At 36.6% G+C, this 21,786-nt stretch overlaps 1 pseudogene; it reads right to left on the bottom strand.

Annotated features, from left to right (window-relative positions):
• LOC125079793 (ribosome biogenesis protein NSA2 homolog) overlaps positions 1-19,094 on the bottom strand; it is an 82,810-nt pseudogene extending 63,716 nt beyond the window's left edge.
• Positions 19,095-21,786: the final 2,692 nt, after the last annotated feature.

The following is a 21,786-nucleotide window of genomic DNA, read 5'->3' as shown; positions in this document are numbered from 1 at the left end:
CGTAAGGGTTTCCAAAATCTTATACAGGTTCATTCCCAAGATAAAGCTTGCTGACACACATCTAAGCTAGATAGTTTTTCCCCCCTTCAGAACATGAACAGCAGGTCAGTTAAACTTGGAGATTACTTTTGGATATAAATTTCAAAGACAATGCAGGACTGACTTTGTGTGAATATGTCTACACAAAGTTTATTTTGATCTTTTTTTCCTAAATTGATAAAGATGTTGAGGATTGCTGCTTTATGCTAATATGTCTAAAAGAAAGTAATAAAATTTGAGTAGAGGCAAGAGTTTTTTCCCTTTCTGTGGTTTCAGAGGAATCTTTATCACAACAGGTTGTAAAATGATACAGAGTAGGAATACAGTCTGTCTCTTTTTTTTTAACTAAGTGACTGTGAAATTACCTGATCTCTCTGTGACCACCTACTCCTCAAAAAAGAGAGGAATTATAAAAATGCTGGATCCTCTTGACTTCTGTGGTGAGCACATGAGATAATAAATGGAAACTTGCCATGCAAATATAATGATAGCTTCAAATAAGAATGGTCTTTCAGGGACGCCTGGGTGGCTCAGTTGGTTAAGCAGCTGCCTTCGGCTCAGGTCATGATTCCAGCGTCCTGGGATCGAGTCCCGCATCGGGCTCCTTGCTCAGCAGGAGCCTGCTTCTCCCTCTGCCTCTGCCTGCCATTCTGTCTGCCTGTGCTTGCTCTCTCTCCCTCTCTCTCTGACAAATAAATAAAATCTTAAAAAAAAAAAAAAAGAAAGAAAGAATGGTCTTTCATATCTTTACATGTTTTTTTTTTTAAGATATTATTTATTTATTCAACAGAGAGAGATCACAAGTAGGCAGAGAGGCAGGCAGAGAGAGAGGAGGAAGCAGGCTCCCCGCTGTGCAGAGAGCCCGATGTGGGGCTCAATCCCAGGACCCTGAGATCGTGACCTGAGCTGAAAGCAGAGGCTTAACCCACTGAGACACCCAGGCGCCCCATCTTAACATGTTTTTAATGGAAAGTGGCCACATGTCATTGGAGAAGAATGCATTTCAGATGATTAATTTCCAAACTGAACAGAAAAGCTATTGTTAGCAAACTCTAGCTAGGGGAAAATAAAATTGTATTTTGTAACCTTAAAGTCAAAGTCCTGTATTAATAAAGGGGGCTGTCATTTTCACTTGCCAAATGATATACAATTCAAATATGAGTTGATTTTGCCTACTTAAATTTATGTCACTCTTACTATTAGCCAATGACGTGTTTCCAGTTTGCATATGTTGCTTCTCAGTTATCTTAGTGAGGTGGAGGTTTAAGTATATTATTTCTGTTCCGAGAGGATGCTTATTACTTCAATTCCATTAAAAGAAGGAAGTAAGAGGTTAGCTCATGTGCTTTCTCTTCATAATAGGGCTTGGAAAAGGAAGGAAGGAGTTTACATATATACCTAACAGAAGGATGAGATAAAAGAACCATGGTATCTAAATTCTTATGTCAATAATATACCTCTAAGATGGAAAACTTGGGCTGAACCCTTTGGACAAGAATTCTTACTGACGAATTTATCTTGTGTACCCTTGAAAGCAATCTTTACTGAACCCCAACTTTGAGTCAAGAACTAGGTTAGCTGTGTTTTTCCCAAGAGTAAGTCTTGTTTAGGTGCAGGAAAACCCAATAACTCGATTTTCAGAGGAAAATAAATAAGCTACATTGATAAGCTTCAGTTTCTTAGCTCAACCAAACCTTGTTAATTATTGTTAACATTTTGCTTGATTTCACTAAAGATTATGTCTCTCTCATGAACATCGCCTGAGGTGAGTGGACTCTGGTCACCAGTTCCAGACCACTGTCAGCCGCTGGTGCGAATAGAGGAGTTAAAGCCAGAGGAAGATTAGAAATCTTCAAAACATAGACGCAACAAGCGTAATTGTCCTCATTGTCCTGTATTCTTTCTATAATCCGCGTTTACCCATTAAGAATCCTGCAGTGGCATTATGGGGCCAGGGTGCATTTCTGGACACTGCTCACTCCTGCTACCCACTGACCTGAAATAGGGGGAAAGTTATGCATTTCTAATTAGAAAAATATGCGTAAATGCCCTCTCTACAGCCCTAAACTGTGTAATCTGGTGAGGGACCCCTGCTTGTGACTAAACATCTGACAGTCTTTCCCCATGAATTTGGGTGAATTTGGCCCCCTTTCCTGCTTAGATTTCCACCCCATCCCCTCCCTTCTCCTCCCCATTCTGGGCAGAAAAAGCCAGAATCAATGGTGCCCCCGGGGCTGGGTGCACTGCTCTTAGACCCCCCGCGCGCGGGGCCATCGCCACACGCCCCTCCCTCTCCCCGTGCTCCCTCCTGTGCTGGTGACAAATCACTCTCCAGGCAGTGGCCCGGGATAGTCCCAGCATCCTGCAGGGCTTGCCTTCCGGGACAGCCTCTCCAGCGGGGCCTGTCCCTCTGTCCATCTGTCCGCCCACCGCAGGAGAGGGCTGGCAGTGGCAGGTGATAGAGCCTGGCACCGTGGAAAGACAGGACCTGGAGGAGGAGGGAGAGAGAAGGAGGAGAGGGAAGGAGGACCCCGGCAGGTGACAGCACCAGGTGAGTCCCGGAGTGCGAGTGACCGGAGCCAAGGGGTGCTCTACGTCACCAGGGGGGGCCTGGGTACTGCAACTTTTTAGTACCCCCCTCAGTTCAAAATATGTCTCCACTATTCAGAATTTAAAATACTTTGCGAAAAGCGTAGTCCCATCTGGAGAAAGTGACCTGAGGGCTCCCAACTTGGGGAACCATGGCTTTCCTTCCAAGGACATGTTTCCCTCCAGCCCTAGGGTAGTGGACAGGTAAAATTCAGGGAGCAGAGATACCAAAAATGATGAAAGAGAATCCAGAGATAAACAAGAAATTGTCATCAAGTGATGTTCTTACACTAGAGCAGTCTCATTCTTAGTGTGCCTTGCCCTCTGACAAGTGTCTGATATTAGGTTCCAGAGAGAGCAGATTGGCCATTGGAAATGTGGAAGCAAATAATAAAAGTTCTTGAACCCCCAAATGATGTGTTTTAACATCTTGGTTACATTCATTGGTGAGGGAATACTCCACACTTTCATGTGGGAGACCTAAGAACTGAGCTAATGTAACAACCACAAAAGGCGGGCGCATGGGTGGCTCAGTGGGTTGAGCCTCTGCCTTCAGCTCAGGTCATGATCCCAGATCCTGTGATGGAGCCCCTCATGGGGCTTTCTGCTGAGCTTTCCCTCCCTCCCCCTCTGTCTGCTTCTCTGCCTAGTTGTGAGCTCTCTCTTTCTCTCTATCAAATAAATAAATAAAATCTTTAAAACAAAACAAAACAACAACAAAAAAACAACTACACAAGGCAATTAACAGAAGACAGTCTCTGAACGCTGGTGCAGAGACCTAGGGTCAGTAGTAATTGCATAGTGTACTTCCTCATTGACTTCTGTCATTCTTCTCTTTCCTTCCTTCCTTCCTCCCTCCTTCTCTTCCTTTCTTCCTTTCCTTGATTCTTCCTGCTTTTCCATCATCCTACCTTTCTTCCTTTTTTACCTTCCTTCCTTATTTTGCCTTCAGCATTTTAAAATGACATTACTTGCAAAACATCATTTGTGTCTGTTCTGTAAGTGCTATATTCTTAGGCTGCTTTCTTCTTTCTTTTTCTTCTTTTAAATCTTTCCTTCCTCTCTCCTTTCTTAGTCTTTCTTTTTTTTTTAATTTCCTCTTTCTTTCCTTCCTTCCTCCCATCTCCCTCCTTCTTTCATTTATTTTCTTCCTTTTCCTTTCTTCCTTTTCTTTTCTGTTTTCTTTCCCTTTCTCCTTCCTTCCTTCCTTCCTTCCTTCCTTCCTTCCTTCCTTCCCTCTCTTTCTCTCTTCATTCCCTTCCCTCAGTAGTTCTACATCTAGGTATATTATTATTTTATTTATTTGGTTTGGAGTTTGCTGAACTTCTTAGATCTGTAAGTCAATGTCTTTTATCAGTTTTGGCAAGTAGCTTTTCAAACTTTTTCTACCCCATGCTATCTCTCTCATCCATTTGGGTCTCCAATTACATGCTATTTACTTAGTGATCACAAATGCTTTTTCCAAAATTATCATTCCTCCCACCTCCATGTGTTTTAGTTAGTATATATTTTACTGTCCCCGTTATTTGTTTTTAAGTTCCTTTTTTTTCCCTTATTGTGTCCAATTAGCTACTAAGTGGATCTAATAATTTTATTTTTATTCAAATGTCATACATTTTATTTTTCATTTCATGTCACTTTTTATTTTATTGCCACCCCTCTGCTGATCCTACCTCTTCATATTTGTTAAATAATTTTCCAGTGGATTCTTCAAAAATGTTATACTATCTATATCTTATTATCCTAAATTTTGGGGTCTGAGTTTGCTTTTATTGACTATTTTATCTCTCCAACATTATGCAACTACTTTGTCTTGTAATTTTTTGAGTCTGTGAAGAACATTGGTATAATAGAATAAGAGATTCTGAAGTAAAAAAATTTTAGATAACCTAAAAGGACATGTTCCTTATTCCATCAGGGCACTGGAGAGGGCACTAAAGTAATCTGATTTGGAACTGAGCTGGATCTAGGCATTGTTGAAAATTTGAAAATAGGATAAGACCTTTCTCATTAGGAAGGTTTCTAAGCTAAGCCCTGAAAAATTTGCGTCAAACTGTACCTCAAAATGGGGAAATGGTGACTCAATCTCATATGGGTCCTAATCTAGGTCTGGGATGTGTCACCTGGTGGGGGAATGACCTTCCTGTTGGTACCAGGCACCAGGGGATGGCATAGACAATTTTGAAAAAGTCATTTCAAAACACTGGCCTCCTTGAAGCTTGGACCAGGGCAAGCATTCATGGGTGTAAGGATAGTACTTCTTACAGTAAACTAGTTTGGGGTACAATGCACAATATCCAGCATGAATTGGTTCTGAATTCTGTGTCATGAATTCTTTATAACAGTGTTATGAATTTCTGACTTATGTAAAAAATAATTTTGCCGTATACTTTTGCAAAATATGTGAAGGAAGGAAGGAAGGGTGGGAGGAAGGAAAGAACAAAGGAAGGAAGTCAGTGAACAGGCTAGTTGTATTAGGTCAGAGAACGGGGTGTATTTTGCTGCTAAATAAAAGGAAGACTATAGCAATGGCTCAAATCTGAATCGAAATAAGAGCATGTTTACTTAAACATTAAGAACTTTAAAATGAATATAAGGTGGATTGTGGAATTTAGAGTAAACAGTCCTAGTCAAACAGGCGCTGAAAGTCAATCAAATGAATAGTGTACAAACAGTGTACAAATAGTGTACAAACAGTTGTTTTCATGGATGCTGTGAGACATCGTTACCATTAGGAAATGATTGAATTGCAATTATGTCTGACTTGTTTGCTGTTGCTTTGGAAATGTTTTAATCTCTTCAAGAGTGCTCTTAGAAGCAAAGTACTGGAAACCATGAGGATAGATTATACAAACTGAACCAAACTGTCTTATATTACATAAACTTATTAATATAGCTTTGTGTTAAATATTTAGTCTTAATTTTCATAATTTCTCAAGGGTTATGAGTGGAGGTTATGCAAATCCATCCATGTTCCATGAAAAAAACCCATCAGGGCATTCCTGGAAAGAATGTTCACCTATGAGTATCAGAGAAAGTCAAACTGCTGGATATTGTACCAGCAGTATTGCTTAAGTGACCTACTCCAGTAGAGCCAGTCATAAAACCAAACATTAGGAGGAAAGGGTTAAATTTTGGGGCAGACTATGAAGGCAGTATCCAACAATGACTTTGAGACAGGTGTCTTAGAGAGGAGGGAGTAATGGTATTGCTTATTAGGACTGTTTAGGTCTTTGCTGAGAAGTTATAGCTATTATAAATTCTCTGGCAATAAGATTTCTGACCAAAGACTAGAAATAAGAAGCCTCTAATTAATTTGTCTGAAATTTCCAAGTGTCTCTGTTGCAGCAATTTTGTATTCATCTGAGTTTTTTTTTTTTTTTCTTTCCCTTCTGGAATAGATTCTAGAATTACTTATAGGCCTTAATAAATGGAACTTAAGCTATCCCCTCCCCTTCCCAGGCTGCTTTCTGTCAAAATAGTTAGTTTACATTTTATAATAAGGTATGTATTAGACTCACAATGTATTTTTTTAATCTGGTCTCTTTCACTCAGCCAACTTATTTTGATATTCAGCCATTGTATGTACTAACAATTCATCATTTTTTCTACTGCTAAGTAGTATTCCTTTAGTGGTATATCATAATTTAATTATCTGTTGACCTGTTGCCGGACATCTGTGTTGTTTCTAGTTTATAGCTATAATAAATTAAGTTGCTATGAATATTCTTGTACAAACCTTTCATGTTGAAATCAGTGTACAAGCTTTTTTCCATCCATTTGCCAATCCAGCAGTAATTGGTAAAGTGTAGATAAAACTATTTTGCTTATTTTCTTCTTATTAAATTTTTAAATCATTCTTTATATATTCTATGCATAATTTCTATTCAGATATATACTATTCAAATATTTCCTCTCAGTCTGTGGCTTGTCTTTGAATTTACTTAGTGGTGTCTTATGAAGAACAGATATTTTTAATGAACAGATATTTATTTTGATGAGATTTCCTTGATGAGTAGTACTTTTGGTGGTACATCTCCGAAATATTTCCCTAGCCAAAAATTAGGAAGATTTTCCCCTGTGCTTTATTCTAGGAATTTTATATTTTTTTTTCATTTTTTAAAAAATTATTTTTATTAACATGTAATGTATTATTTGCCCCAGGGGTACAGGTCTGTGAATCATCAGGCTTACACATTGCACAGCACTCACCATAGCACATAGTTTATTTTTAACTTATGATCCACTTTGAGTTACTATTATATGCTGTACAAAATGTAAAGTTTCAATTTCTTGAATACAGATGCCAAATTGTTTAGTCATCAATTGTTGAAGATTATCTTTTATTCATTCGGTGGCTTTGCACTTTTGTTGAAAATCAACTTAACTTATGCCTGTGGTTATGCTAAACTCATTTTGTTTTGTTGACCTTTTTGTCTATCTTTATACAGCTGTCACTCTGTCACAATTATTGGGGCTTTATAATAAGGCTTGTACTTAAGTGGTATAAATCCTTCAAAATTCTTGCTTTTGTTCAAGGTAATTTCAGCTATTCTGGATTCTCTGCAATTTCATATGTATTTTATTTTATTTTATTATTTTATTTTATTTTATTTTAAAGAGAGAGAGAGAAATCACAAGTAGGCAGAGAGGCAGGCGGCAGGGGGAGGGGGGAAGCAGGCTCCCTGCGGGGCAGAGAGCCCAACTCGGGGCTCCATCCCAGGACCCTGGGGTCATGACCTGAGCCGATGGCAGAGGCTTTAATGCACTGAGCCACCCAGGTGCCCCTCATATGTATTTTATAATTAATTTACCAACTTCTACTAAAATACTCAGGTAAGGATTTGATGGAGGGTTTTATTGAATCCATAGATCAATTAGGAGAGAACTGACATGCAAACAATATTGAGTATTTCAGTCAATGAACATAGTGTCTCTCTTGTATATTTAGTTCTTTTTCATTCTTCAAACAATGCTTTGTACTTTTCTATTTACAGACCTAGTACATTTTTGGTCATATTTATCTCAAAGTATTTCATATTTTCTGATGCTATTAAATTCTGTTGATTCTTTAAAAATTCAGTTCCATATAGTTTGTTGTTAGTGTATAGACATAACTGATTTGTGATTGTTCACAATAAGACCTGAAACCATGAAAACATATGTATTAGTTCTAGTAGCTTTTTGTAGATGGTAGTGTTTTCTGTTTAGGCCATGTGCTGTTTACAAATAAAGACAGATTTATTTCTTCCTATCCTACATACTGTTATTTATTTCCTTGTTTTACAGTACTGTCTAGGACCTTCACTTTGGTATCTTATGAATCCAAATTTGGTTTAACATATAAAAATCAATTAAATACATTTCATATTTTCATAGGTTAAAAACTAAAAATTATATGTTCATCTTAATAGATTGAAAAAGGTTTCAATTCAATAATGTTGAATCAACTTGGGCATATCTCTCTTGTTTCTGATCTCACAGATGAAATACTCAGTCTTCTACGATTCGCATGATAATAGCTGTAGGCTTTTTTTATAAATACATGTTTTCTAGTTACCTGAGAGTTGCTTTTTTAATCAAGAACGGATATTAAATTTTGTCAAGTGCCTTTTTGCATTTATATGCATTTTTTTTCTTGTTCTGGATTTAATTTGCTATTCTTTTTCCAGCTCTTAAAGTAAATGTCGATGTCACTGTTTTGCAACCTTTCCTACTTTTCTAATATAAATGTTTGGTGCTGCAAATTTCTCCTTGTAAGCAGGATAAATACTATGCCATGCTCCTTATTATGGTCTTGTCAGTTCCCTTCAGTGAAAGACCACTAGGCATCTACTTGCTTAAACTACATTTTCTTTATTGACTCACTTCAATGGCAGAGATAGTAACTCATCGGAGAACGATGAGCCATCTCAAGAAGAGGGTATTAGAAATGACTTACAAGGAATTTCAGCATGTGTTCATTGCTTTAGAGAAGGGTTGAAGGAAGTGGAGCATTGATGTAGATTGAATGCTGTTTGGCATTCTTATGTATCTTGAAAATTCTTATCTAGACTGCAAGAGGAACAGAATGAGGCCGAACCTGGCATTGGGAAAAAAGCAGAAGTCACTCACGTTAGCCCAGATAAAAGGTTTGACAATTTTTGGAGTTTGCACAATATTGCACACTTTTTGTCTGCATTCAGAGGGGGCTATTTATTTCTTGATTCCCTGTGATCACAGAGTTGTCTTGTTTGATACCGATATTCTGTGACATTGTGTTCAGCGGGGAAACTCACTGACAGCTGTGAATGCCAAGCCAGCTTCCACCTGTTAAGAATTCCTTCTCTCTCTCTTTTTTTTTTCCTTTCTCAGTTACATGGTCCTACATTATTTGGTCCCTGATTTTCTCTCTGACTGCTTCTCCCTATCCCTTTTCTTTCATTTCTTTCACTGCCCCCTGCCATCCTAGACTTTTTTTCCTTTCACTTCCATGAGCCACACATATTTCCAATTTTTCAGCATACCTATACTTGATAAAACTTGCACACTAAAGTGCTTCCCCCAGATCATCCGAGAGATGTCTCCTTCTCATCAGTTCTCAACTCAAAAGTTACTTCCAACATCTGTTGTTTCCTGTGGCAGTGTTGCTTCTGTTGTGATACGTCATTTATTGTGATATGTCATTTGTGATATGTCATTTGCAAATATCTCCTTCCATTCTGAAGGTTGCCTTTTAGTTTTGTTGATTGTTCCCCTCACTGTGGAGCAGCTTTTTATCTTGAAGTCCCAAGAGTTCATTTTTGTTTCCCTTGCCTCCAGAAATGTATCTAACAAGAAGTTGCTATGGTTGATGTCAAAGAGGTTGTTACCTGTGTTCTTCTCTAGGAATTTGATGGTTTCCTGTCTCACATTTAGGTCTTTCATCCATTTTGAATTTATTTTTTGTGTATGGTATAAGACGGTGGTCCAGTTTCACTCTTTTGTACATTGCTGATGTAGGCAAAGATGCAGAGAAAGGGGAACTCTCTCACACTGTTGGTGGGGATGCAGACTAGTGCAGTCACTCTGGAAAACAGTATGGAGGCTCCTCAAGAAGTTAAAATTGGAAGACACATGGGTGGCTCAGTTGCTTGAACACTTGTCTTGATTTCAGCTCAGGTTGTGATCTCATGGTCCTGGGATCAGACCCCACGGGGCTCCCCATTGGGCATGGAGTCTGCTTAAGATTCCCTCTCCCTATGCCCCTGCTCTTCTCCCCCATTCACATGCAGGAGGTGGTCTCTTTCTCCCTCTCTAATTTTTTTTAATTAAAAAAAAAAAGCTAAAAAATAACACTACCCTATAGTCCAGCAATTCCCCTACTAGGTATTTATCCAAAGGATACAAAACTACTAACTTGAAGGGGTGCATGCATCCCGATGTTTATAGCAGCTTTATCAACAACAGCCAAATTATGAAAAGAGCCAAAGTGTCTATCAGCTGATGAATGGATAAAGAAGATGTTTTATATATATATATATGCACATATATGTATATATATCTATCTCATATAATATATAATATATATATTATGGAATATTACTCAGCCATTAAAAAGAATGAAATCTTGCCATTTACAACAACATGGTTGGAGATAGAGATTTATATGCTAAGCAAAATATGTCAGGCAGAGGAAGACAAATACCATATGATTTCACTCATATGTGGAGGGTAAGAAACAAAACAGATGAACATAGCAGAAGGGAAGGAAAAATAAAATAAGATAAAAACAGAGAGGGAGGCAAACATAAGAAATACTAAATTCTAGGAAACAAACTGAGGATTGCAGAAGTGAGGTGGGTAGGGTATAGGTTAAGTGGGTGATGGGTTAAGGAGGGCTCTGGTTGTGATGAGCTCTGGGTGTTGTGTGTAAGTGACAAATCACTAAATTGTACATCTGAAACTAATATTACACTTCATGTTAACTAAGTAGAATTTAAACAAAACCTTGAAACTACTGAAAAAAAAAAAAAAGTTTGCCTCAAGAGAGGCCCTACCAGTCTCTTTTCCACATGACTCATCTTCTTTATAGTATTTATAGTATTTATTAGTATTTGGGACATTCCTGTGTATCAATTTATTTAATGTTGGTCTTTACCTGATTTGAGAACAGGACTATCTGTCCCCATCATCATTGTATCTAAAGCAGCAATACTATCACTATGCATATATAGAACCCTAATAAATATTTGCCAAATTATGTTTTATAATACTTCAGGGTCTAACACAAAATATTTTGTACAGAATGAATGTTTAGATGTAGAACCCAGACATAAATTTTAGGTATAGAATTCAGACAAAAAGGATTAATTTTATGTAAAAATGGTACTAAATGACTAATTTAAATTAACAAATTTAACTGTATATAGTTCAGGAGATAATGAGGTCTGCAAGATTTTCTGTTTTTTATTGACTGCTAAATGGATCTGTTTCTCACTCTTATTCGATATTAATCTGATTTTGAAAAAATATTATATCTGATTTTGAAAAATATTATAATTATTATCTATGCTTACATGAGCCATTTCATCTGATTTTCAAAGGGGGTTGTGGTCATTTACCTTTTTTCCCCCTAATCTTAGGGAGACTTATAAGTCACTTATACCTGGTCTAATACATTCATTTAAGTTCCATGATTAGAAAACTAAGGCCCACAGAATAAATGGCACAATTCTTTAGTGGTTCATGGTTATTTTTATATACAATGTTATGTTCAGATAACTCACTCTTCTACATTCCATTTCGCTCCTAAGGATTTGATTCCATCTCTATCATTCATCCTCAGACATTCTCCAGTTTTAACGTATCCTTTCTAAATCCAGGTGGCTGAGGCAAGACTCAGGGTTCTAAGGAAGAACTGCTCACTACAGAACAGAAAGACTGACATCTGAATCATTAAGTATTCAAATCTAGTATTCCTTTCTAATTATACTTACTTTTTCCTTCCATTACCTCATACATTAGTTTTTTGGTTTTTGTTTTTTAATTCCTGTAGTCAGTTCTTCCTTATTCTATATTTGAATTTTTACTTGCTCTATTGGAGTTCATTGTTTGGCTCTGTAATATCAGTGAATTCTTTTGGATTTTAAATCCAAAAGGTGAGGTGATTTTAAGTCACCAAAAGGTGAGCTCACCTAATGCATCCCATTGTGAGATAAGCTTGATCTTCATTCCTTTATTCAAGTTTTAACAAGGATATGAGAAAAAAATCTACTCAAATTAATGACTTCTATGAAACATTCTGGCAGATAGGGCAAATATTAGGTGGCAGATCTCTGTGACAGATACTTTGTAGAGATGATCTCATTTAATTCTCTCCAGAACACTATGAAGTGGACACTATTATTCCCATTATTCAGATTGGAAAAATGAGACCCAGCAACACACTTATCTAAAGTACAAGAGCCGGCCTCGGAGATAGACTTATTTTCTACCACAGGCCATGGTTCTAATCAACTTAGGATGCTGTCTTTCTTCTTTCCTTCCTTTTTTCCTTTATTCCCATCTATTTTTTACTACCTGGCGTGTTTCCTCTCTCTTTCTTTATTATGTTGGAGATTGGGGGAGACAACAAGGAATTGGGCAGAGAACTTGCTTTCGATTACTTCATGAGCTCTTCCTTCATTTAATCACAGTACTATGTATGCATTTAACATTTGTTAAATGTTTTTAATAAGGCAACAAATAAAATATAAGAACCCCCACCTAACCTAAAGAAAGGATCGGTTTCCCCCATCCCATTGTTCTCTTATAAATATAATTATAAAAATATAATACAAAAATATTCTCTAATCTTTTATTTTAGATATTTTAGAATTCTAACAAATCAGTTCTCATTTGGAACTTTATTCTATAATCTGATACCTTTATTTTATATTATAAAGATTATAGGAATACATTTTAAACTTTAAATAATGGGTGATAAATGCAGGATTTTCAGAAGGATTTGATGGGAAGAATATACATTTGCACAGTTTATGCCTGACGGACAACTTTAAAAATTGCTCTTTGGAAGCAATTGACAGCAGGAAAATAAAAAATGCAAAGTTCACACATGAGAACAAGTCAACCAAATAAACCAAGAAAAATGTTTTCTTTTCCAATAAATCATAGAGAATTAACTTGTTGAGTGAATCTGGAAAAAAAAAATGGCATGGTTGAAATAGAAAAAGAATGTGGTAAATAAAGTTAACCAAGCAATTAATTTAGTTATTTGCACAGAGGGATTTTTTTGAAGTGTTAAATATTAGCATTGTAATGAACTTTTAATTTTGAAATTCTGTAATTTCTTAAAATTGTAAATGAAAGGAATATAATTATGCAAAAAATTAATTATATATTAAATTAGGATAAATTAATAGCTTTGTTGAGGAAAAGTCTCCTCAAAGTAATAAATAAGTAATGCATCACTTTAAAGAGGATCTAAGACTTATTGAGGACTGATATCAAGATTTAGTGCTTTGTATTTTTATTTCCTCAGTTAAATGGATTTTACTTAAAGTAGTCTTCAAAACCATTTGCTATGGTAATTGCTTTAAGTCATTGTTTATCTGAAACAATTCAGCTGTCTAAATTAACATTACTTCTGCCTTTTTAGTCTTGTAAAAATAAATCATCTAACTTTAATTCATTTATAAGGCATGGAATATTGGATTGTACTTTATTTTTTCACATTTTGCTCTCATTAAAGTTTTACTACATCCAGCTCTAAAGCATACATTCCTCTCTGTATTTTGACATGAGTAGCAATGTTGCTCAGGACACTTTGCAAGGGCATAGATTCATAGCAATTTTGGAAAACTGGGCTCTTATGAATTCTCTGATTCCTGAGTGCTTGTACTGTTAAAGTTATAAATATGGAGAGATGTGAAGACACAGGATTACTTCTATCTTAAAGTGTTTGGTTGCTGATATGTACTTTCAAAAATAATATTGAAAATAGATGAGGACAAGGAAAGGAAGCATTGCCTCTCGAACAGTAGGTAACTTTAATATTTGCAATCTATTGAGTGCAAATTTTCTGCCAAAAATTGGGTTAATCACTTTGTATGTGTGTTCTCACTTAATTCTTCCAGCACACTCAATAAGATTATTTCTTTCATTATTTATTACACTTACCTTATGAATGAATAAAAAGAACCTTCAGAGTGAAATTAGTGTCTAACAATAATGACATAATTTGCATATTTGCTAAAATTATGTTTAACTGCAGATAACAAATCTGGAAAACACTGGCTTAAACAAAACAGAACTTTTATTTTTCTTTCTATTTATTTATTAAAGATTTTTATTTATTTATTTATTTGACAGAGAGAGAGAGAGATCAAAAGTCATCAGAGAGGCAGGCAGAGAAAGAAGGGGAAGCAGGTTCCCTGCCGAGGAGAGAGCTAGATTCGGGGCTCAATCCCAGGACCCTGAGACGATGACCTGAACCAAAGGCAGAGGCTTAACCCACTGAGCCTCCCAGGCACCCCAGAAATTTTATTTTTCTTACATAGAAGTTTGGAATTAAGGGTCCCTAGGTGGCACAGTCCCTTAAGGGTCTGTCTTTGGCTCAGGTCATGATCCCAGTGTCCTGGGATCAGAGCCTGCTTCTCCCTTTCCTTCTGCTTGCTGCTCACCCTGCTTGTGTGTTCCCCCTCTCTCTCCCTCTGTCAAATAAAGAAAGAAAGAAATCTTAAAAAAAAAAAGAGAGAGAGACAGAGAAAGAGAAGTTTGGAAGTTAGCATTTCAGACTAAGGTGGTGATTCCATGAGACTATCAAGGTTCTGGACTTTTATGCTTTTATGAGTTCAGTTATCTTTAGCCTGTATGCTCGGTTCATAATGGAAAGACAGATGTTCAATTCTAGAATTTAGTTTTCTTTGTAGAGAGGAAAATGGAAAGAACAAAAGTTGAAATATTCTAGGTAGATGAGTCCCTTTATCCAGTTTAAGAGAAGCTTCTGGAAGACTCATCAAACAACACTCACATCTCATTGGCCAAAAATACTACATCATATGTTCACCATTACATGAAAAGAAAGTTGGGAAATGCTGATTTTTATATAAGACCTTTGCTATCATTAAAATACGGAGGTGTAGTATAGAAGATTTAAAGGGAGAACATAAAGTAAAGAAGAAAGGGGAGTTTTTTTCCCCTTAGGAAGCCAGAAATTGGAGTCCTCAGTTACTGAGTGACTGAACAATTACTTGGAGCCAAATTTGTCTAAGCCTAATCTAGAGAGATTTATTGCTATATTATGGAGCATGATCTGGATTTCCTGAGATTCAGACAAGTGGAAAAACTTGAATAGCTTGTAGTAGGCCTCAATAAACACTAAATGTTCTATTAGGTGAATGTTACAAAAACATGGTGGGACACAATGGATCTAAAAGGTGTCTTTTTTTCTTTATTATAATTGTAAACTTGTAAAACATTTATAATGTAGCACATATAGCCCTACTGAAAACACCATGTTGGAACTTTAAGGATGTGAGAAATATAGTCTGTAGGTTTAAGAGAAAATTGCCTTTGTGTGCTCGATTGATGTTCAAGACCACAACAGATAAATTAATTTATTATGATCTTCATTCTCCCATTTTTGTAGAGATGCAAGTCTTTCTGTGCAGAATTACAAGGAGGAAGGTAGTTTCAAATGCTAAATTTATTCTAATTTATCTTTTTTTTTTTTTTTAACCTATGAACTCATACATATTAAGAAGAAAATCAGTTGAGGGGCACCTGCATGGCTTAGTTGGTTGGACGTCTGACTCTCGGTTTCAGCTCAGGTCATGATCTCAGGATTGTGGGAACAAGCCCTGCACTGGGCTTGGTCTTCAGTGGGGAGCAAGCTTAAGATTCTCTTGCTCTGCTACTCCTCCCATGGGTGTACTCACATGAGCGCGTTCTCTCTTTCTCACTAGTATAGATAAATAAATCTTTTTTGAAGAAGAAAAAACTCAGTTGTATCTTTAGGAAGTTGACAGTGTAGAAAATCTATTGAGACACATTCATCTTACAAAATAAATAAAGAAAAATTTTGGTGAATGTGACCAATTTAAAACCTCGCTTTGAGGTTTTTGTTTTATTTTGTTTTAATTAATCTCAAACACATGTTAAAAATAATAGTCTGGGACACCTAGGTGGTGCAGTCGGTTAAGTGTCCAACTCTTGGTTTCAGGTCAGGTTGTGATCTCAGGGTCATGGGATCAAGCCCCATGTCAGGCTTTGTGCTCAGTGTGGAGTTTGTTGCAGTTTTCCTCTCCCTCTCCCTCTGCCACAGCTTCCCACCCCGTGCCCTCATTCTCTCTCTCTCTTTTAAATAAATAAGTAAATCTTTAAAAAACAATGAATAGTCCATTCCACTTATTAATTTACACCACAAATATCAAGAGAGTTTGTATTCTGGTCCAGGTAAGAGTATCATCCTTACAGACAGAGTCTAAGTTCTAGTTATAAGCTGTTGCTTTAGTCATATATGAAATTCTGTTTTGCTTATAAATAGATTGCAAGACACTTGATGCCAGAGACAGCCCATGTTTTATCAAGTTATGTGCAACATTTAGTGTTTTTGCTGCCATATAATAGGAATTCATTAGATTAATATAAAATATTAATAAGTTAATTATTTGCATTTTAAAGCAATTGATGGACAGAGGATTTAAATTGTCAAAATATATAATATTTAACAGAAGCACAGGATAGCTAGTTAATATAACACTATTTGTACTTAGTACAATATAAGCTCTCCTGAGTCACCTAACGTTTAATTATGTTTTAACATAATCTATATATGTTTATGTATTTATGTTGCTAATCCTTCTCCTTTTTTTTACATCTCTGGGAGACCAGTCCACTTACATAAAATGAAATTACTTTAGATTTTATTTTTCTGGTTCAGCTTAAGGACACTATTTAACTCTTTTTTATTTGTTTCAGAATTTGCCGATCAGACAATTGGAAGCAAGATAGCTGTCTAAGAGTCATTTTCTTCTCTATTGTTTGTCCTATAAGTAAATAGACTGAGAGTTTTTGGTAAATACTCTTTATTTAATGCTGTAGTGAGGTCCCTTAATTTGGGCACAGAGCATAATGTTAGTTAAAGCTCTTTCTGGTAACAAAAGCTTCATGTTAATAAAATTGCAATTAAACTTCTGGCATCTCCCAGTTGAAAAAAATGTAATCCTTCTACAAAATTAAAATGGAAAAGAAAAGAAAAAATTCCAGTAATTGGAGGAGGGTTAAATGTGATAAACAGCTGATGAATTATTCAATACTTGGCATTCCTGGCGAATCTACAGAATTTAATAAGCTTCCCTAATTGACTTTCATGCCAAATTACATTATTTTGTTCTATATTTTATTGAAAAGTTCTTGTTAGCAAAATGCTGAGTTCTGACAATAAGCATACCAGCATGACCACTCCATTACAGATATAAAAAAGTTCTACTATTTTCCTTATATCTTATGAATGTGTTTGTTTAGACAATGGTCAAATTGGGCAAATCATTCTCAACCCCAAAGGAATGATAGGATGTACAAACCTGGGCTGGATTCACTCACAGAATTATTTGGGGGGAGGAGTTAGAAGGAGCAAACATCTGCGCAGGATAACCATATGTGGACAAGTCTCTAGGTCTGACCTAGTGGGGAAAGAGAAAATAATAGTATGAAGGAGAGCACTAATTATGCTTTTTGGAATCTTATGCAGCTGAATCTTGGCTATTCTCCTTTCTTGATTACTGGCCTTCCTTTTCATCTGCATAATAAAGACAAACTTTGAAACTGGCATCATTAAGAATTTGCTAACTGTGCCTAGATTATACCTACCAGCACAAGTCTAGTATTAAGGTGTTTCACAGTTAAATAATCAACTGAAAATGTGACTTTTTTTTTTTTAGCCAACAAGCAAGAGCGGTTTTCATCTATCCTCTCATTCTTCACTCTACTATAGGCTTTGTTCTTCTTATACTGTTTATAAACAGGTGTATTCTTTTTAATTTTATATTTTTGTTCATCTTTATTGAATATAATTAGAAATAACACCATGTACGTTTAAGGTGTACAACATAATCATTTGACATATGTATATATTCGTGAAATGATTACCAAGTAAGTTAATTCACCTATTTCATGCCATGGTTTTCTCCCTCTTCAACTAGGCATAGTGATAGGTACCCCACATTGTAAATAATATAAAATGTATTGCACTTAGAATAATACTTTATGCATAATAATTACCATATAACCTTTGTTTTTGTTGTTAAAGGGTTCTTTGTTTTAAAATTTCCTTTGGTAAATCGTTTATAACCTTGATTTTTCTTTCATGCTTTAGTCAAATGTACTGCTTGCTCAGGGGTATGGGGGTGCGGGGGACCTTCCCTAATTGAAGACTCAGGCATTTTCTCATAAGGTAACAACACTGAGTATGAGTGGCTCTTCTGCATGAATGTTTTACAGACCTCACATGGCAGAGCATTAAATAGGATGTGAGGGCCTCCCAACTTTTTTTTAATGGAATTAGCAACTTCACCATAAGCAGTGGTAAGGTTTCCATAAAATTAAAAACAACAGAGAGGAGTGTTCTAATACATGTCTGTGGGTTATTTTAAATAGAGCTTTGAGAGTAACAAGGGGACTGCCATTTTCGTTTTTAATGCAAAAAAGAGTTTGTGAAACTGTAATGGCTTGTTTAAAGGGAAATGCATGACTTAGAAGGAAGGAAACTTGCTTTCTGTTCTTTCTCCAATAATTTGGAGTAGACACTTACATTTTGAGGGATTTCTTCCACCCCTTTGCCATCCACTAACTCCACGGTGAGATGCCATCATGTTGCTTGTAGTCCTGGGGATTCAAGCAAAACCAAAGCAAAACAAACCCTTCTTGACTAGAGGGTATATCTAAACAACAACAATAATGATAATAAACAGCTTGTTATTTTCACGCTTTTATGTTCTAAGCACCTCTGCAATACGGCATTGAACATGAATTATATCATTGAAACTGCAAACTCTCTGGAGATAAATTGTCAGAAATCTCACGCTCAAAGAAGAAGTGGTTTTCTCCAAGTCCAAAGTCAAAAGAAGAGGCAGAGCCTGACTTCACTTCTGTGTTTATAGTGCTCCCAGCTCCTTGTAATAACAGCATTTTCCACCCTCCCTGGGCTTCTGCTGGACCACAGTAACAAGAAGTCCCATCATTTGGGTTCTTCCTTTCGGCTAGTGGCGAAGAGGATTGCTCAGCTCTCTCTGTGCTTAAAATTTACCTGGACACTCATGATCAACTTGGTCCTCCACCCACATTTCATTATGAGGTCACCTAAACGGTCCCTGCCAAAACCTGGGGCTCACAGTGCTATAGGCAATGGACAACCCACCTGAGTCTACCTTGGAAATGGTCCCGTGGTGGTTTGGTATTTCCCGATCACCATTCATGTCTACAGACACTCCTGAATGTTCGGGCATGCCTTCAAAGTCGCAGCATCCTTAGTCCCTGGGGTCACTGTGGCCTCAGGGATCCGACCAGGAGATAGTCTCTGTGGGTTGTTTCCCTTATTGTAAATGACATGAGCACTAGCTATCCCCCCGTCGCAATCTGCTGTGAGGCCAAATGAGGTGATGTACGCACGAGCTCTTGGAAGTTTTTCACCTCTTTAATGTTCTCCTTTTTCAGTTGAAGAGGATTAGACCAAGATAATCTCTAAAAGTTCCTGTGGATCAATGATTCTATGATCTGTAATTAGGAGCTTCCTATCCAATTCCTGATTTGGACTCAAAACACCCTCAATTTATGCTGAGGCAGATTCTAGTAAGCATTCCATCATTAATGAGTGCGTAGATAGAATGAATTTAAAAGCCCTCAGAAGGTTAATTTCTTAAACTCCTACTTAGGTTACCTTATGTTTGATTTTCCTAAAATGTTTGATTTTCCTAAGTCAGTCTAAGTAGACAATTGTAGTTCACTTTTAAGGATATTATGCCACTAAGAAGTACTAAATGATAGAAAATTTCTCTTACTTGCTTGGTCTGAACTGTACCCATTGCCTTAAAAAATTTCAAATTGGCTTATGACGGATATTGTAAAAAAGACCTTTTTAGTTCATCTGATCCCAAATTGAACATTTTTAATTCAAACACAAATTTGGGGCTTTAAATGACAGCTATAGTGATCAAAGGTGAACTAATTAGGCTTAAATAACACTGGGTACCTTCCAACATTTTGGTGTTTTGGCCATGCTTTCAATCTGTAGGATATTATCATTTGGTTTATGTGCAAACAAAAATGTACTGTCTTTTTCTTTGATTTACAAGTAAAAAAAAAAAAAAAAATTACCCTCAATTCCGTGTCTCTGACATTCATATTCCATTACCAAATATTACATTTTTATGGACAATTTTTATGGTAGCATCACTTTACCACTTCTTTCAAATAAATAAGGCGTAAAAAGCTAGCAACATGTAAGATTCTTGGAAGTCATGGACTTTGTACACTCTGCCTCACCATTTCTTAGCTGTGGAGGTGATGATCTTCCTACAAATAAAGCTGTTATATATAAAAATATATACATCTTGGGTTGCCTGGTGCTCAGTCAGTTAAAGTCTGCATTCACTTCAGGTCATTTTCACAAGTTTCCTGGATTGAGCCCCACGTGGAGACTCCCTGCTCAGTGAGGAAATCTGCTTCTCTCTCTACCCGGCTCATGGCGCATATGCGTTCTCTCTCTCTCCTTCTCAAATAAATAAATAAAATCTTAAAAAAAAATTATATATATATGTACATATACATATATTATATGTGTATACATCTCTTCACCAAATATTATTGTTTCATGGCTCGCTTTCAATTGAGAAAGAGGTAATTCGTAGTTATTGAACTTTTTAAGGTAACTTTAATTTCTAATGGCTTCATTGTCACCTTTACCTCATGATAGATAAAATTTAGTGGTCACTGACTGCTTCATATTTACAAGGGTTCTCACTGGCTTTGGTTCTCATAATAAATTACTACTTAAAGGATATTTAATTCCATAATTGAATCTTATACATATCATTTAATTCAAAATGTAGGACTTACTAAGGTAAGACTGCAAAGAGAAAATTAGGAACAGGAAATGCATGACAATATTGATGTTTTCTAAAATAAATCACATGAATCATATTTTCCCAAGACTATGTTAGTGTATCTATTACCTGATCTCACATGCACTATAGTTGTAAGCCTCAATTGTGACATTCCCTCTTTGATCCATGAACATATCTGAAACACAGGAGATCATGATATTCCTTGAACTTGTAAATGTACTAGAAAAGCACATTACCTTTTATTATATCAATTTTTCAAAATAGGAAGGCTTGTACCTCTTTTCAGGTGGAAAAACAGAAGGATAAACTTCATGTACTTGATAAAGGTTTTATCACCGAGTGAGGGGCAGAGGGACACTTGACGCCCGCATTAGTCCAAACCCAAACCTCATGCTTTTTCCAGACCTGCTCACTGTCGCCTTTCCAGGATTCATCCCTACCTCTACACACATAGAAAGCCCAGCTATCTAAGCACTCACTGTTGTTTCTGTGCAGCTCCTCTGACAGAAAAAGAAAGATAAACTATGGTGAGGAATCACAAACTTACCTTCAAAATACAATAGGAATCATCTTAGGAGTCTGTCTGCATGGTTCAAACACTGGCTCTGCCTCTTAATTTGCTTCGTGATGATGCAGAAGGCATGGAAGCCCAAAGGCCTGGGTCCTCTCATATGCAGACCTGACAAATGAGGTTAAATGAGCCTGTAAAAATAGAGATTATGGTTGGTCATAAAAGCTATACCCAACTTCTTTTTCTGACTCTTCACTAACTGCCTCACGCCCTCTCCTCTTTCTCCTTAAATGTATGGGTGCACCAGTCGGTCCTCTTTCTCCTTAAATGTATGGGTGCACCAGCTGGTCCACGGAAGAAGAGCAGCTTCAGTTCTGTGCTGTGATGTTGACGAAGTCACCACCTGCCAGCGGGTCTGTTTTGACATCTGTAAAGCCGGAAGAATCGTTGATGACTGCGCACCATACTGTGAAGACTAAGGCGATAGCATCTACAATTGGTCTGCGCTCTGGAGAAGACGGGAGCTGAGTGCCATAGAAAGTAATGACAATACCAGCTTTTAAA

Source organism: Lutra lutra, chromosome 10, assembly GCF_902655055.1.
Source record: "Lutra lutra chromosome 10, mLutLut1.2, whole genome shotgun sequence".
In the NCBI taxonomy this organism is placed as follows: Eukaryota; Metazoa; Chordata; class Mammalia; order Carnivora; family Mustelidae; genus Lutra; species Lutra lutra.
Note: the sequence above shows the minus strand (reverse complement) of the source record. Positions and strands in the feature narration are given on the sequence as shown.